The sequence below is a fragment of the Cavia porcellus genome, unplaced genomic scaffold (assembly GCF_034190915.1).
Source record: "Cavia porcellus strain 051 isolate PalLab524CR breed Dunkin Hartley unplaced genomic scaffold, mCavPor4.1 scaffold_3, whole genome shotgun sequence".
Lineage (NCBI taxonomy): Eukaryota > Metazoa > Chordata > Mammalia > Rodentia > Caviidae > Cavia > Cavia porcellus.
The window spans coordinates 72482646-72501556 of NW_026947486.1; the positions used below are offsets into that span (position 1 = coordinate 72482646).

The 18911-nt window shown below is 33.7% G+C and overlaps 1 long non-coding RNA gene and 1 pseudogene across 1 annotated transcript in view; one reads left to right on the forward strand and one right to left on the reverse strand.

Moving 5' to 3' along the window:
* LOC134475358 (uncharacterized) overlaps window positions 1-18911 on the forward strand; it is a 487450-nt gene that overhangs the window by 283354 nt on the left and 185185 nt on the right. The window lies entirely within an intron of this gene.
* Window positions 2738-15478, reverse strand: LOC111756133 (four and a half LIM domains protein 1-like; annotated as a pseudogene).

Below are 18911 nucleotides of genomic sequence, written 5' to 3' on the forward strand. Positions count from 1 at the left end.
GTTTTTATAGTGTTTGGTCATGAACCTGTCAGGATTTGGGCTTTTCTTAGTAGGTTTTTTTTTTTAATTACTTCTGCTGTGTCCTTGACTAACAGGATTATTAAGAATTTCAAATCTTCTTGATTCATCTTTGGTAATTCATACATATCTAGGAATCTATCCATTTCTTTTGAATTTTCCATTATATTAGAGTATAGGTTCACAAAAGTATATATTGATGATCTTCTGGATTTCTGTTGTGATTTTATCTTGTTTATTTTCAGTTTCATAATTTGGGTTATTTCTTTTCTTGTTTTGACATGATTGGCTAAGGCTTTGTCCATTTTAATTAATTTTTCCAAGAACCAACTCATATTCATTGATCTTTTTTGTTATTCTTATTCTCAATGGCATTAATTTCTGCTCTGGTATATATAACTTCCTTCATCAAACTGTTTTCTGATGTGGGAATTCACCACTATAAACTTCTCATTTAAGATTGCTTTCATTGCATCTCATAGGATCTAGTATGTAAGTCTGATACTATCATTTGACCTTAAGAGCTGTCTAATTTCTTATTTAACTTCGTCTTTGATCCATTGATTATTCAAGAAGGTTTCATGCAGTTTTCATATGTTTGTGTAGTTTCTGCCATATCTTTTGTCAATGAATTCTAGCTTTATTGGACTATGATATAATAATAAACATGGAACAATTCTGATTTCTTTGCATTTGCTTAAACATGTACCATGGGTTTGTTTATGGCCTATTTTAGAGGAATCCCATGTGCTTCTGAAAAGAATACGTACTTTGCTACTGGGTAGGATATTTTATATATATCTATTAATTTCATTATTTTCATAGATTTGTTCAACTCTAATATTTCTTTGTCTATTTTTTGTACAGTGGATGTACTTGTGACAGTGGGATACTGCATTCCCCTATTAAAGTATTGGTGCTTCTCTGATTTTTCATATCCATTAGAGTTTGTTTCATGAACTTGAATATAACAGTATTTGGTGCATATGTAATATGGTTGTTATCTTGTTCTGCTCAATTATTCCTTTAATCAGTTTTCAGTGACTTTCCTTGTCTTGTCTGATCACTCTTGGCTTAAGACACACTTTGTCTGCTCTCAGTTCAGCCATGCCCTTGCCGTGCCACAACCCTGCACATGTATCTCCTGTATTTTTTTTTTATTTCTGTAAGGAAACACTGAAACATTAGATGATAAGAGTTAATGACAAAATGTAGAAATGAGGCACTGGCTTCTACAACCACTCTTACAGAACGTTAATATGTACTGTCTTTACATGTTTACTTTGGATATTGTCTTGTGATACTTTGTAATATAATAATGGAGAATACAATAAAGAGGTGATCTTGCATCTCAGGAAAGCAAGAGGTGGAACTCTGATTCCATTTGTGAGGATGGTGGTCTCCCGTCTCCCCCAGGGAACCCACTAAGCTCTTCAGGGGAAGTCCTAGGAATCATAAAAGAAGGGACTCTGCGGACCTCTTGAACACACAGAGGAAGAGTAGATAACTACTATGTAACATCGGAATCAACTCTTCATGGTTTCAAAATGTCAGACCTACATTAATGTCAGCCCTGGCCCCTGTTCAGCTACTGCCCCTCTAGAGTTTTACAGTCACGTCTGAAGGATAAATCTCAAAACTGCAGGACTCTCTGATGAGACTCAAATGTTGTCGTGCAAGTTTCCAAACCCATAAACTATTTTACTGTTAATTAAAACAAAAATATCATTAATTAAAAAATGAAAAAGACAGCAGGGTTACTTTTGTTAAGCTTCCAGAAGAAGTATTTTCTGTGACAATGCTGCTCTGAAACAGATTTTTTTTCTCAGATTTTTTTCTCAGATTTGCTCATACAATCGCAATCACCTGTGTTTTCCATGCTGGAATGTGGGAACCCTCAGAACACACACCACACAGGGAAAACAAACATCACTGTGGGTGAACGGTCAGTTGAGAATTACAGCAAAATTCCAATGTTAAATTTTCTGAACATCTTTGTTAGTCATGTAAAGGCACAAAAGAACAGAAGGAGGATGAGAGTTTTAACTAGGAAGCTAAATCATGCATTCCAGCAAGTTCTTTTTCTGCCCACAGAAGAGGGTGAGCAGTGAGTTGGAGCAGCTGCTGTAACTCTCGTGTGTCTTCTGATTACATGGTGGGTCCCACCTTAGCCACAAGAGGCTTCTCATGGGGGCTTTGTTGCTTAGGCTTCTTGCTTAAGTTATGATGTAACTCCTTGGTTAGCAATTTTCTGCTCTATGATAAATATGCAGAAGAGTCAATCTAATAGGCGTGGGGGTTTAGCTCACTGGCATATATGCCTGCTTGGCAAACACAAGGTCGTGAGTTCAATCCCTGGCACCAAAAAGAAAAAAGAGTCAATCTATCTAAATTTTTATTTCTTCATTGCAGCTATAGAGAAATTAACTTTGCTGCAACTTTGCTTTTTGTTAAATATTAATAAGAATATTAATATTAATTAATGTGTGCTCATATTTGAGTAATGCTGTAAAATGGGATAAAAGACAAAAAGAACAATTTAAGAGGTAAAAGATCACTCTTGTCCTATTAATGATGTAGGGCAGAGAGAGCAAGGACACAGGAACATGATGCAAATTCCATTTTATAGAACAGGAGCCCCTGTCAGTTTATAGCTTTTTGGCACAGTAGGGGCAATGCATTTGTTCCTGGTGATAAACAAAGTGCTTTTTGGCTGGAATCAAGGATCATTTTTTACAGTGGAAGCAGTAATTATGCCAAGATTGTCCTTCAAGGGCCACCACACTGGAGACTTTACCAAAACTGGACCTCAAGACGATGCTAAGCTTCAAGTTTTTTCTATAAAGAACCACCACCCATGAGGGACGAACCCTTTCTGCACCCAAATGCCTGCCATGGATGTTGGCACTGGGAAAAAGGGTGAGAGGAAAACATTTCCGTGGCACACTGGAGCCTTCCTAGCTTTGGAGACTGAGTGGCTTACATTTGACATAGCCCTTTTCCCTGTGGTGGGATCCTTGCTTCCAGTACACATCTTGGCCACAAATTCTTTTAATACAGGTCCTCCACAGTGGTGAAATGCTGCCCAGACAGCTGATTAGAGTAGGTAACACACACAAAGCAATTGGCATGCCAGGGCTGATCCTGGTAAGTGATTCTTCAAGATGTGGTGACCTTGTGGCACTTGACATAATGCTTGGCAAATTCGGTTACAGTAGTTCTGTAGTATAATTTCAAGTCAGGGAGTGGTGATGCCTCCTGCCTTGCCCTTGTTGCCCAGAATTTCCCTTGCTATTCTAGGTCTCTCCTGGTCTCAGATGAATTTTCAGAATGTTTTCCCTAGATCTGTGAAACATACAAATGGTATTTTAATCAGGATTGCATTAAATCTGTATAACAACTTTTGAAATATGGTCATTTTCACAGTGTTAGTTCTGTCTATCCATGAGCAAGGAATATCTTTCCATTGTTCTCAAATCCTCTTTGCTATGATTTACAGAGTGCTGTAATTTTCAGTGTATAGATCTTTTATTTCCTTTGTGAGATCGATTCCTAAGGGTTTAATTTCTTTCTTCATGAGTTTACTGTTGATGTAGAGGAATGCTGTTGATTTTTGAGTGTTGATTTTCTTATCCAGGTACACTACTGAATTTAATTATGAATTCTACAAGTCTTTTGGTGGAGTTTTTGGGGTGTTCCATGTAGAATATCATGTCCTCTGCAAATAAATGAAAGTTTAATTTCTTTCTTTCCTATCCTTATTGCTTTTACTTCTCTCCCTTGTCCAATTGCTTTTACTCATGCTTCTAGATCTGTATTGAATAGTAGTGATGATAGTGGGCATCTTTGCCTTTTATTTATTTTGATTGAAAATCTTTCAGTTTTGATCCATTTTGAAAGATGCTGAGTTTTTGTTTGTCGTAGATAGCTTTTATCAATTTAAGGTAAAGAACACCTATTCCAATTTTCTATAGGGTGTTTATCATGAATTGAGTGTTGGAGTTTATTAAAAGCTTTTTATGTGTGTATTGAGATGATCATGTGATTTTTGTCTTTGACTCTGCTCATATGCTGTATTATGTTTATTTATTTGCATATGTTTAATAAACATTCATGGGATGAATCACACTTGGTCATGTTGTACAATCTTCTTCATGATCTACTATATTCTGTTTGGTAGTATTTTATTGAGGACTTTTGCATCTATATGAATTTGGAAAATTACTCTGTAATTTTTTTCTTTTGGTTGGTTCTTTCTCTGAGTTTGGTATCACAATAATACTTGCTAGTGTGAATGGCTTAGGGAGAATTGCTTCTCTTTCAATGTCATTAAATATTTCATTCAAGAATGTGAGGAGTAGTGGCATTAATCTTATTTAAATTTCTTGTAGAATTCATCTGTGAGTTCACTGGGATCTGGGATTAACTTTGTTGGTAAGCTTTTAATTATGCTTTTCAGTTTCATAAACTGATATTGAGTGGTTGAAAATTTTTATATCTTCTCAATTCAAATTTGGTAATTCATAGAATTCTAGGGATCTGTTCATTTTTTCTGTGTTTTGTATTTTATGGTACTAAGGTTTTTGAAGTAGGTATTGATGATGATCTGAATTTTCACAGACTTTGTAGTGATTTCATACTTTTTAATCCTTTTTTATGAATTTGAGTTTTTTCCCATTTACTGATAGGGTTGGCTCAGGGTTTATCAACTTTATTCATTTTTTCAAAGAATCAGCTCTTCGATTCATTAATTCTTCATACTATTGTCTTGGTCTCAATTGCATTAATTTTTTCTGTGATCTTTAAAATTTCTTCCTTTGTATGGGCTTTGGGCTTTGTTTGGTCTTTTATTTTCTAGAAGTTTGAGATTCACCACTAGGGTGTTTATTAGTGCTCATTCTGTTTTCCTGATGTGAGAATCCACCACTATAAATTTTCCACTTGGGACTGCTTTTATTACATTCTATAAGTTCCAGTAGATCTCATTTACATTTTTGCTTGATTATAAATATTGTCTAATTTCTTTAATTTTGTCTCTGACTGGTTAGTTTTTCAGGAGAGTATTATTTGATTTCTATGTGTTTAGGGTATTTTTGCAGTACATTTTGCCTTCAGTTTTCTATTTTATTGAACTAGGGTCAGATAATATGCATGGGATAATTTTTACTTTTTTTCATTTACTTAAACATGTTCTATGTTCTGGCATATGGTCTATTTTACAAAATCTCCTGTGTGAAGCTCAGAACAATGTGTATTATGATGTTGTTGGGTGGAACATTGTAAGTGTCTACTAAGCCCATTTGTCACAGGGTGGTTCAGTTTCTTCAAAACTAATTTTTTTGATCTATCTCTTTGTGAAAATGGGATATTAAGAACCCTGTTAAAATTGTGTTATTATTTGATTTTCATGTCTATTAATGTTTGTGTCATATAATTGGGTGCACCTATATTTGGTTCATAAATATTTATGACTCTTGTCTCTTCCTCTTGAATATCTCCATAAAAAGTCTGTAGTGATATCTTAATCTCTTTGGATTACTTCTGGTTTGAAGTTAAGAATAGCTACCCCTCTTTTTTTTCTGAGTTCCTGTTGTATGGAGTATTGTTTTGCATCATTTGACTTTTAATCTATGAATTCCTTTTAAAGGTAATTATTCTTCATGTATACAGTGTATTTTTGGATCTTGTTTCATTATCCATTCTGCCAGTCTCATTCTTTTGATTCATGAACTTAGGCCATTTACATTGATTGTAATAACTGATATGTACTGTCTTGTCTTTATTATGTTATTTTCTCTCTATTGGTTCCTTTCTTTTATCCTGTTTAAATGCTACATGTGTTTTTTTCTGTAATTGTTTTTGAAATTGTCGACATTTTTGTCTGTCTAGAATGTCTTTTATTACTCTTTCTAGTGCTGATTTGGTGGTCGTAAATTTTTTCAGTTTTTATTTGTTATGAAAGTATCTTATTTCTCCATTAATTTTGAAGGATAGTTTTACAGAGAATATCAGTTTGGGTTGGAAGTTGTTTTCTTTCAGGACTTGAAATACTTCGCTCAAACTCTTCTTGACTTGTGGGTTTGTGTTTATAAGTCTGCCACGATTCTGATGGGCTTTCTTAAAACAGGTGATCTGTTTATTTTCTGTAACTGCTTTTAATATTCTGTTCTTGTGATGGCTTTCTAGGATCTTGATTTATTTTGGTTAAGGCTAATTACAGTTCTGCATACCTGATGTGTTTGTATGTCAGATTCTTTCCCCATGTTTGGGAAATTTTCTGCTATTACTCCTGAAAATAATTTATTATGTTTTTTGTGCAGCCTCTTAATTTTTCATTAACACCAGTCATTGCATATTATTTTTTATGGATCATCTTGCAGGGGTTGAATTGTTGTTTCCTGGTTTTTTGTTATGTCCAGGAGATTTTCCCTTTCATGGTCACTAACCATTGTACTCTCTTCAGAGTCTGAAAGTCTGTCTTCCGTTTTGTTCAAGAGGTTTTGCCAGTTTTCAGTGGAATTTTTAATTTCCTGAATATGTTTGAATCTGTTTCATGCATTGTACTTCTTTTCTATAGTGATCATTCACTGATCTCATCATCTTCTTATTATCATCTGTTTTTTTTTTAATCTGTCTATACTCTAGACTTGGTGTGCAATACCATTATAAATGTTGAAATTTCTTTTCTTAAATGAGAGATTATTTCTGGTATGATTTCCTCTATAGCCTCATGGATTTGTATCTGTATTTGGCTTCTATAACTTCAGAATTTAAAGGTGTTTATATTCCAGTTTCCTCTGTATCTATGGCTCACAGACCTTTTCTTGGTAGACAGGAGGTCTGCAACTGCATTTTGTTTTTTCATCTTTTCATTTTCTCTTTCAAAAAGTTTTATTTTTTTTTCAGTGATGATTCCTGTGGGTTTTTGAAATAGGTAGCTATATCACTACTATCAAGGTCTTGCTAGAAAAAGTCTGTTATTCAGGTATGTCTTCTGTGTGTAGAAGATTCTTGGCTTGTGTCTGTTACAAGATTCAACCTTTCCAATTAATTAAGAATTGAACATTTGAACCTGTTTGGCGCAGTCCCTGGTCCTTTGGTATAGGCCTGTTGTGAAGTATTAATCCAAAATTTCTCACTATTGTTACTGAAATGATTACAGCAGATATGACATCCTTGGTAAAGTAGTAAAATTAGCAAAAAGAATAGTAACAACCACAATTTAGAAATTGACATACAGATAGTTAAAAGTGTCTGAGGTTGTTTCTGCTTCCATCAATCCACATGTCTGCTTTTTTGCAAATGCCATGTTGTTTTATCATTGTAGCTTTGTAATAGAACTTCAAACCTAGGATTATGGTGCCTACTGTTTTTCCTTTGTTACCCAGGACTACTTTCACGTATCTTCTCATTCCATATGGATTTATAATTATTTTCTCTAGCTATGTGAGAAATGCTATTGGTATTTTATTGAGATTGCATTAAATCTGTATATCAGTTCTACAAATATAAACATTTTGACTATATTGGTTTTGCCTATCCAGAAACATAGAATATCCTTCTGTTTTCTGATGTCTGCTTTAATCTCATTTATGAGAATGATATAATCTTCACTGTAGAGGTCTTCCATTTCCTTAAATTAATTCCTAAGTATTTCATTTTTATTGATGCTACTGTGACTGGTATTGCCTTTTAAATTTTTTTTGTTAGTGAGTATATTGTTAGTATATAGGAATTCTATTGTTTTATATGTTTATTTTTTGTCCTGCTACATTACTGAATTTGGTTATTAATTTTAGAAATATTTTAGTGGAGTGTTTATTTCTTGTAAGTAGAGGATCATGTCACCTGCAAATAATGGATACTTTGATGTTTACATTCTTATACTTATACCTTTTGAATGTTTCTCTTGCCTAATGTGGTCAATGTTTTGTGTATAATATTGAATAGACGTGGTGATAATGGGCAGTTCTGTCATGTTTCTGATTTGAGAGGAAAAGCCTCAAAGTTTTTCACATTTAAGATGATGCTGACAGTAGTAGGTTTGTTATAAATGGTTTTTACTAGATTGAGATAGTATCCTCCTATACCTATTTTATTCAGGTTTATTTTTGTATCATGAATGGGTGTTAGATTTTGTCAAAGTTTTTTTTTTTCTGCATCTTGTGGGTTGATAATGAGATTTTTGTCCTTGATTCTGTTTGTGTTATGCATTATGTTTATTATCAATTTGTATATGTTGAACTATCCTTTCATTCCTCAGATGATGCCTATTCAGTATGATTTATGATCTTTTTGTTGATTTATTGCATTCTGTTTGCTAGCAATTTGTTTGTGATTTTTGTAGCTATGTTTATTAAAAAGATTGGCCTGTAATTCCCTTTTTTGTTTGGATCATTGTGTAATTGTTGAATCAGGGTAATGTTAGCTTTGAAAAATAAATCTGACAATATTACTTTTCAATTTTTTTAAAAACTTTGAGGCATAATGATGTTAGATCTTTCCTGAGGTTTTGTAGAATTTAGCAGTGATTCAGTCAGATTCCGAGCCTTTCTTGGTAGGTTTTTAATTAGTGCTTCAATTTTATTGTTTGATATTGTATTACTTAGAATTTTTAGCTCTTCTTGGTTCAGGTTAGGTAATTCATATACACATAGGAATCTCTCCAATTTTTCGGAGTTCTCTGACTTATTGGCATATGGTTTTGCAAAAAGGTTTATAATTGTCATATCTTTCTGTTTCATAGTTTTATTGACTTTGTTTATTTTTTAACTCTTCCAATCAGTTTTGTAATAAAGTCTGCTGTGTCTGAAAACACTATAGCTCCTCCTGCTTCTTTATGAGTTTCCATTATGTGGAATATAGCTTTCCGTTATTTGTTTCTAATCTGTGAAATTCTTTTTTGGTTAAATGTGTTTCATTTATATATCAGACTATTGGATTTTGTCCCATTATACTAATCTGTGCTTTTTGATTGGCAGATTGACATTTATAGCTAAAACTGAGAAGTATTACCGCAATTATATTATTTTCTGGTAGCTAATATGTTTTCTTTCTCTTTTACTTAATTGCTTGTTATACTTGGCACAAACATTCTGTTAGACTTTTTGTCACTACTAGTTTCATTGTCTCTTTCTAGAGTATCTTAGAGAATTTTCTGGTGTGCTGTTTTCTTGGTCATAAATTTTTTTCTAAATATTTTTTTCTTTTTATTTTTAAAAAGCAAAACAGGAAAAAAGATCGAAATGATACAGAATTTCAAAAAATAGTAGGAAATTAACACTAATTAATATATTGCATATTGCTATCTTAGAAGTAGTTTTCAGGTTACAAGATTTAGGAAAGAAAAACAAATGATCAAGCAATGAAAGCACAAACTGTTTATTTTGGATGAACTCACAGAGATTATAAGTATCACTACATAAATTATATACATATATGTGGGTATACCTATATACATATAATTTTCTTCCTTCCCTCTATCCCAGCTCTTTTTTCCTTTTCATTATCACAATATCTATTGTACAGTTTGGATCTTATTATTTTCAGGTTTTTTTTTTACACTAGGGAGACAATATGATATTTACAAAAGTGAATTTCATTTATTTCATTTATGAGTATTATCTCAAATTGCCTCAAATTACCTACAAAAGCTTCAAGACCATCCTTCTTAATAGCTGAGTAATATATTATAACATTGTATAAAAATACCACTTTTTATCCATTCCTTGGTTGATCGGCATTTGGGTTGTATCCATGATTTAGCTAACACAAATTGTTTCTCTAAATGTGGGTGCACATATATTGCTGTAGCACGATATTTTCAGTTTTTCTGGGAAAATACCTAGAAAGGGAATGCTAGATTGAATGGGACTTCCAGTCTTAATTTTATGAGGAATCTGCACACTGATTTCCACAGTGATTGTAGCAGTCTACATTCCCACCAGCACTGGAGATTTGACTGCCAACATTTGTTGTTGGTTGATTTCCTGATGAAAGCCATTCTTTCTGGCGTGAGATAGAATCTCAGTGTTGTTTTAATTTGCATTTCTCAAATGACAAGTGATGTTGAACCTATCTTTATGTATTTATTTGCCATTTTTATTTCTTCATCTGAGAACTGTATATTCATCTCAGATACCCATTTTTGGATTAGGTCTTTGAATTTAGGGGTTCTGATATTTTTCAATTCTTTACATGTTCTAGGTAGAAGTCTAAGGGACAGCTGGCTAAAATTCTTTCCCATTCTGTGGGTTTTCTTTTTCACTCTGTTGGTGATTTTTTTGAAGTGCAAAACTTTTTTAATAATATGAGATCCCAATTTTTGATTCTTTGAAGTATTTCCCATGAAGTTTGGGTATTGTTCATGAACTCTGCCTACCCCTACGTCTCTAAGATTTCTACCTAACCTTTCTTCCAATAGATTTAGTGTTACTATTTTTATATTTAAATCTTTGATTCATTTTGACTTTAGTTTACTGCATGGGGGATAAACATGGTTCTAGTTTCAGTCTTTGACACGTGACAAGCCAGTTTTTACATAATGATTTATTGAAGAGGCTGTTGTTTCTTCCAGTGAACAGGCTTAGGGCTAGAATTTTTTGTTATGGGAATATCTTAATTATCCATTAGTTCTGAAACATAATTAATTTTTCAGGATATATAATTTGGTGTTAGAAGTTGTTCTCTTTTGAGTATTTAAACATTTTACTCCAAGCTCTTCTTGCCTTTAAGGATTGTGTTGCAATTTTGATGGATTTCCTTTACAAGTGATTCATTACTTTTCTTTAACAGTTTTTAAGATTTTATTCTTGTATTAAATTTCTGGGATTTTAACTTTGTTATAACTTTATTATATATATATATATATATATATATATATATGATACATATTAATCATATTCATCATAGAGAATTTCTACCTGTGTATAATATGTTTTGATACTTTTCATCATTCTTGCTCCTCCCTTCAACCTCTCTCCCCTTTCCCACTTACAAATATTCGTTTACATTTTTTCCTTCTATTTTCTCTATTTTAACTATAATGTATCATGGAGTGGTTCTTTTCTGATTTTGGCTACTTTGGATTCTGTAAGCCTCACTTTTCTGTAAAGTCTTTTTTGTGTTGGAAATTTTTGTGCTTTTACTTCTGTAAACAAATGTTTATGCCTTTGTGTAGTCTTCTGATTTTCCACTAATTCTGACTGATCTTACATTAGCCATTTTGTATTATATAGTAGTTGCTATTGAATACATTTCTCAAGTTCTCTTGTTGGTTTTTTAGGTATCCTTCATTAAATGACCACCAGCCACAGTATTTTCTTATAAATTTGACACTGTACTCATATTGACAACTTTTTCTGCCTGTTCTTTCAATTAATTTTTAATTGTCTGTCTTTCTGTTTGGAACTTTTCTATGAACTCCAATTTTTTTATACCAGGTATTCACATTTTGTATCTCTTTGCTTGGTTACAGTAGTTTTAAAAAATTATTATTAGTGTATCTTCTGTAGACTCATTTATCATTTGTTTGCTTAGAATCATTATCTGTTCAGTTATATCATCCTTAAAGTCATAAAAAATTATTGGTGTGTTTTCCTACATCCATTGTTGTCCTTTCAGATATTTTGGCTCTGATGCTTTTGATTTCCTCCTTCTTTATGTCCCTTGGATTAACATAGGTGGAGTGTTAATTATTGGAGGCATTTTTTGCCTTTTATGCTCATGTTTCTATTTTTATTTTCTATGATGAGGTCCTTAGGTGATTATAGTGGATAATTTGTTTGATACTATGGAGAACTCAATATTCAATGTCTACTTTTCAGAGGATTTCTCTGGATATGGCTAACTATTGGATTTGCCTTTATCCCAGATTCTAAAAACCTTATTTGGCAAGAGAGACGTCAGCTTATTTGGCCCAGTATCCAGTTCTTTGGGAAATGAGCTGCTGTATTGTTTATAACTTACAGTCAATATAGATATAGACATGTAGAGAAATACAATTGATAACAGTAACTATGTCACCTTAACTACAGTAGTAGAATAGCATCAACATAACCTGGATATTGACAAACCCTAAGAACAAATAATTTATCACCCTTAACAATAGAAAAGAGATCAATAATTTTGTGAATAGTAATATAAACCAGTTATTTATATATAGTATATATGTACTCAATTGAACAACTCTACTATGAAAAGAACAATGTTCAATTGTATTAAGATATAATCAACTTACTGTCCATAAATTCGTAAAGTTTAATGATTATACTAGCAAGAGTAAAGTTTTCAGGAATGAAAACATCAACATAGTATCTTGAAAATTTAAGTGATGGAAGATGAGAAAGTAAAAAGGTCAAATAAAGAAATCTACAAAGGAATGATTGCTAACTAGTAAGTATTAGGTAAAAGTAACCAAAAACAGCAAAGAAAAGGAGAAATAAAAAATAGAGAGCAAATTAAAGGAAAAAAGAGAACAAATTAAGAGTGAAGAGAATTAAAAAGAAAAAACGATAAAACAAACAGGTTTATTAATAACAAAAATAGTAAAAGAAAATAGGAGATACAACTCCAAACACCACAAAAAATCAAGAAAAATAGTTCAAAAATGTATTTCCAAATGAGTAGTTTCCTTTTAGGACTTGCAGTATTTGAAATTCATCAAGTCACATTGCTCTCTATCTCACTTGGTAGCCTGTTTCTTTGGGAGGTGGCCTCTCTGCTCAAGAATGTCACCTGTCTGTAAATTTCAGACTGTGGGATCATTCAGTTCATGCCAGTTGCTCAAGCCAAGATCCTTCCCTACTCATGATGGTACATGAAGGAGCAATCTGACCACTGGTCTCTACTGGATGTAGGCAGTGAGGCAGGGTCCAAATATACTACAGTCAGTGCCCATCACATTCAGATCCAGTCGTCTTTCCAACCTGGCCTCCCACCACAGAATGCAGGCCCTGCATCCTCACTAGTTTGAGCTTGAAATTCTCAGGTGTTTTCTGTGTATCTTTGTGTCTAGTTTTCACTATCTATCTTCTGTTCTTCTCTCTCACCCAGTTCTTTTGGTAGTGTAGTACTTAAGTCTTGGAGTGAAATTGTAGTACAGGTGTGGTGTCGTTATCTTCCAAACAATCGACCATTTCCCAGAAGGATGTCTGATTAAAATGTCTCTGACAATATGGGAGGCCTTGAACTGGATTTCTTTTCTAAATTTATACCACCATGAAGAAGTACTCTTGGGGCAAAACTCTAAACTTTTTGTTTTTAATTTCTAGCAACTGTAAGCTTTTCTTAGTGTAGCTGTCTGGCTAATCCGTTATTTCTCACGGAAGCAGCTAATTCTTTGAGTTTACCACTGTGCTGTGGAGTTGGATTCATGCCCTTGATCAGGCAAGTTGTTTGATAGTCACCTTTTAGTCCTGGTCTGGGAGGAACCAAGTTGAAAAGCCTCTAGAAATTACCAGTTTGAGCTCCATGCAGGATCACCAAGTCTATATTATATATCAAACTTTCCAAAATATACTTTTCCAGTTAAATATAGGAAATGTCTTAGCTGAGTGTGGTGGCATACACCTATAATTCCAGCACTCAACAGGCTGAGGCAGGAGGATAACCATGAGTAAGATGCCAGTCGGGGTTGTACAAAGTGAGAGCCTCACTCAAAAAAAAAAAAAAAAAAGATACAAGTGTGTTATTTGTATATAATGATCATTAGATTCTAAAATCAGTTAATAGATAAAAACCAGAACCAAAACTTGAAGAGATGTGAATAATAAGCTTTACTTTCATTTCTTATTTCAAAATAACCCTTGGAAAAACAGTGTGTCTTGTTGGGTACTTTCATTTATAACAATGTCTTCATTTCTAACTTTATGACATTTTTAGTTAATAATAAATCCAACTTTTATAAATTAAAACTTTTTCTCACATGTTCTCTTTTTCCCTAAGTTAGAGAATAATCGCTCTTAAATCCTTCCTAATTATTGTTATTCTTCTTTTTATTATATCTCCTTATTTAATGAAAAATAATCATGAGAACTACATTTTTCACTTCTGAGAGTTTTCTCTGAGTTAGCACTGATTGCTCATTGAGATATAATCTAGGATTTTTAATGAAGTACATGACTGGATTCTCTGAACCCATTTTCCCAAGTGCTGCAACACCACCAGATCCAGGTGGAATGCAAGCAATAAATGCTCTTCATGACCAAGATTCATGTACATTTTGAAAGCTACGATTTTTTAAATGGGAACAGTAGGTTGCTAAATCACGGTGAAATTATTGCAGCAATATGGGAAGTCCCAGAGGGCTCTTATATATACATAATGTAGAATAATCATAATAGTAGCAACTGAAGGAAACAATAGTTATATAAGCATAAAGTTTTAGCTCTTTTTTCAAATGAGTTGTATACATTAAGCCTTTTCTGCCTGAGCCATGTTCTGTCATCTTTCAGATTTCCTATATCTACTCACTGTCTATCCTTGTGCAGATACAATTCTGCTATAGAAGCTCTCTCTTTGACCTCTTCTTAATACTAGCTTTACACTTAGCCCATTCATATCCTCTTGATTCAAGATGTGGCTTGAAAACACAAAGATATACTGAAATTATAGGCTGAGATACATTTTTCCTGTTTTTGGACTTGTGCTAGATTATCTTTAAAGACCTACTGTCCAAATCTAAATGTGTAATACAAGAAATCATTTAAAGAACATGTTCTTGAGCTGGGGTATAGCTTAGTGATCAAGCACTTGTCTAGCTGGCAGGAAGCTTCAGGTTCATCACCTGCACTATAAGTAAACCAGGGCATCTTCTTTAGAATTTTAAAAATGTAAGTGAATGCAACATATATAACATAATTTGGAAACCCTAACATAGCACAGACCCTTGTCAATCATTTTTTGTCACTTACCAAAGGAACTAGATAAGAATAGTATTGAGAATTTTTTCAAACATAAAACATCCACGCTTAGATTTCAATGGAGACCATATTTAGGTGGCCCTGAGCAGGCTTTTGAATCAATTGACTGGGTTTCTATGTTAACTAACATAGAAGTCTGTCCAAGGCCTAAGTGACTTACTTGCCTGATGAGCCAGGGGCTGGGAGGTAGAAACAGAACTTTCCATGCCAATGGTCACTGTAGAAACTTGTAGTGTTCTGTGACATTGTGATGTTTCTGAAGTCAAGATAACACCACAGCTGGGGGCACTGACTCTCCCTCAGAACTCCAACGCAATAACTTCCAATCTTAGAGATAAAACAGTTCTCTCATTATGCAAAGATTTACTATTTGAAATGTCCTTGTTCCATTTTCATAAGTCCTTGCTCATATGAGGCAAGAACACTCCCACTGAGCCATCTGCCAGCCCTGTGGCAGAGGGGAGGAAGAAGAAGAAGAGGAAGACTAGGAGAAGGAGAAGGCGGAGGAAGAGGATCTTGGCCACAGGAGCTCTGCCCATCCCGGACCCCTGTATACCATATTATTTGATCTATTGTCTTTTACCTTCCACCATGCACACTTGCCCAGAAGATCAGGAGACTGGCCAGCTCTCAATAAAGCTTTACTTTGAATTCTATTTTTACTTTTTACTTTCTGTTCTTTATTCATCAACTTACTATATTATTATGTCTGTTTTATCTTCTTTATTTTTTTCTAAATTCATTTCAATGTTTGTCTTTCGCCTGTTGTTTAAAAGAATATTATAGCAAGTGAATTCATAATTCCAGTTCTCTTTCTAATTCTGTGATATTTTCTACTCTGTCTTTCATTTTTTAAAATTTTATTTTAAAGAGAAATAATGGTAATGAATTGTCTCCATAGTATAAAAAATTGAAAAAGTAAATATGATCCAAAATCTAAAATAGATATTGTGAAAAAGAATGAAACTTCTCAAGAGGATAGAACAACTGGGATAGGTGAATGGAGAGATGAAGGAAGGGAAAAAAATATATATATATCTTATAAAAATGTTGCAAAAATACCCCATTAAACCTGAAAAGACACAATGAGTCATTCACAATAGATGTGAAGTCCAATTCATAATAATGTGTATTGTTCCAGTGTCCCTGGAGCCAGAGTACTCTCTGTGTTGCAGGAGAGAAAAAGGGAAAAAAAATGTTTAGTTATTTTAAATAAAATCAACTTTAATCTAACCAGCACACCAAAAGGAAAGAAAGCTTTCATGACACCTAACACATACAAAATCTTACATAAAGCTTATCTCAAAATTTGTCTGAGAGCTTATTTTCCCAATTGTACAGCTCTCTCCTTCTCTTAGGGAGAACATTTTTCCCCAGATAAGTTGCTACTCCAGTTGAAATAAAGATGTGGTGTATGCTGACACACATGCATGCATATATACATAATTAGCAACGGTTTTAGCTTATAGCTTTAGAAACACTCAACTAAATGACTGTCTACTTCAATTCCTGTCCAGAGGGTCTCTGTTTTGTTTTTTGTTTTGAGGGCTTTTTTTTTTTTTTTTTTTTTTTTTTGCTGTCTTTTTGCTTCTTACTTTTTCACTGCCTCCTAATTTTACCATTGGGGATAGATAATTGTTACTGTTTACTTGTGGGTGCCAATCTCTAGAAAGTTAAAAGAAAGCGTGTAACTTGTTTTTAATCATTTTTTAATTCAAGACAAAGAGTTCTAGGCTGCATTGTGATTCTGATCAGGCTTCTTTAGCTCCAAATGTTTGTTATAAGTGACCTCATAAACTTCATAATGTCCTCCACTTCCATCTTCCCTTAACACATAATGAAACCACTTTTTCCTTCCAGGGTAGTGTGAATTCTTTGCTAAATGGAGACTGTCTCAGTGAATATCATCCATGAAAAGAGTTATGGTTTTATGAATGTGTACTGTGGCCCAATTAAGTCCAAAATGCTTCTCTCTCTTTCATTTTTCTCCTTTAATTATATTGCTACATTGTAGTGAATTGAAAGTTCTGATATCAGGTTTTATCTTTGTATCTGGTGAACTTACCCTCCTTCACAGCAATTATCAATTCATCAAAAGAGGATGGCCCTTTCATTGGAATTGCAAAGTGAATTCTGTTCCTCTTTTTCCAACCTACTTCTATAAATAGTAGAAATCACTTCCAAATAATTGTTACATCCATTTTATCACCCTATATCTACTATCAAGAAAATTAAGAGAATATTTGCAAGATGGATGAATATTCATATCCCTTTTGTGTAAATGTCTTTCTAAGAAGATAATTAGATATGATTCTCAAATGAGAGCTACAAGATCTCACCTAGTATCTTTGTAATTTTGTTTCCAAAGACAGAGGTCTCTTAGTGCACAATTGTTTGGATTTGTTTTTCATCCATCAGGTAGATACGAGCTTTTCCTACTGTTCTGGGTGATGGTGACAGAGCAATAAACAAAAAAGAATGGCTTTAGCCATTATAGAGTTTTGATGTAGTATTGGAGATGCAAATAAACTAGTTAATAGATTAACAAGATCAATTGTAGTAGTACTATGCACTAGAAAGCAAAGAGGTAAACATGCTAAAAACTGGGCAGAAGTAGAAGGTTACTACTACACAGTGAATGGTTATAGAAAGTCTCTTTGATGATAAAGAAACAAATTCAAAACCTGAACGAAAATGAAAATTAAAACCCAAATGAAGCTCTAAAGAAAAGCTATTTTCAGGTCAAGTGAGCAATAGGCCCCTTTCTGTTTATGGATAAACAGAAAGCTACCTGTAGCTAGAGCAGAATAAGCAAAGGAAAAAATAGTACTCAGTGAGATCACAAAGGTAGACAGAATAAGGTTAGGTTGAGGAAAGTTTTAGTAAACTTCATTAATTTGATAAGTATAGCCTGTGGGCCCATGTAGACTAGAGTTACTTTTACAGCACATTCTCTTTCAATTCTCCAAATTCCTTCACCACATCTAGAGTAGACAAACCTGGATTGTTCTAATTTTAGCACTGCAAGTCTATGTCCCAAAAAATCTCTCATTCCTGGACAAATCAACATGGTTTTTCATCCTATCATATCTTAAATCCTTTGTCTACATATTCTAAAATACATAAATACCATTCAAATTCCTGAGCTGTATCTTTTCAAAGGTTGCATGATAGAAACACCAAGTGTGCTCTGTGACCCAACTTAACTCCTTTCTTTCATTTTTTTGTTCTTTCATTTTAATTCTAAGTTTTTCTTTTTTGTGTTCTGAAGGAAAAGTAAAGTTATCTGATTGGAAAAGGACAGAGATGGGAGAGAAGTGATAGTAAGCTCACTTCTCATGTAAACATTATCTCTAGGTCAATCTTAGTGACAAGAACACTCAGAAGTCAGTGAAAATGGGTGCATATTTTCAGCAGAGGCTGAATTGATGCCTGTTAGCATGAATTGGAAGTATACCAGCCCTGTAAGATTCTGTGATCCATCATATCTGCAGGGTAAACAAGAAATACATCATGATTTCTGCCTATTACATGTGTGGAGGATTTTCTGGGTAAAGGACTATCCGTATCAGTGACAGTTTATTAGAGAAACAGATATAACACAAGATATAAAACTGTATAAGAAATTACAAGATTGGTTTTCAGTGGTCAGCCACAAGGTTGAATAAGGGAGCGTCCAGGCGATGCCTGCGTGATGGAGGCTGAAGGGTCCAGCCAAGGGCTACAGCTCACTGCAGTGTCCCATGCAAATCCACATGGGGAGGCCGATGAGTCTGTGATGGAGCACTGAAGAATCTATGATTGAAGATCTGAAGAGTCTATGATGTAAGGCTGAAGAGACCCATGCAGAAGCAGGATAGTCTGTGCCAGATGGCAGTAGAGGATATCCAATTTGAAAAGGAAGACTGAAGGTTTTCTGAAGAAGCAGCCATCAGTCTCTCCTCAGTTGCCTTTTAAATGTATTCTGGCTGC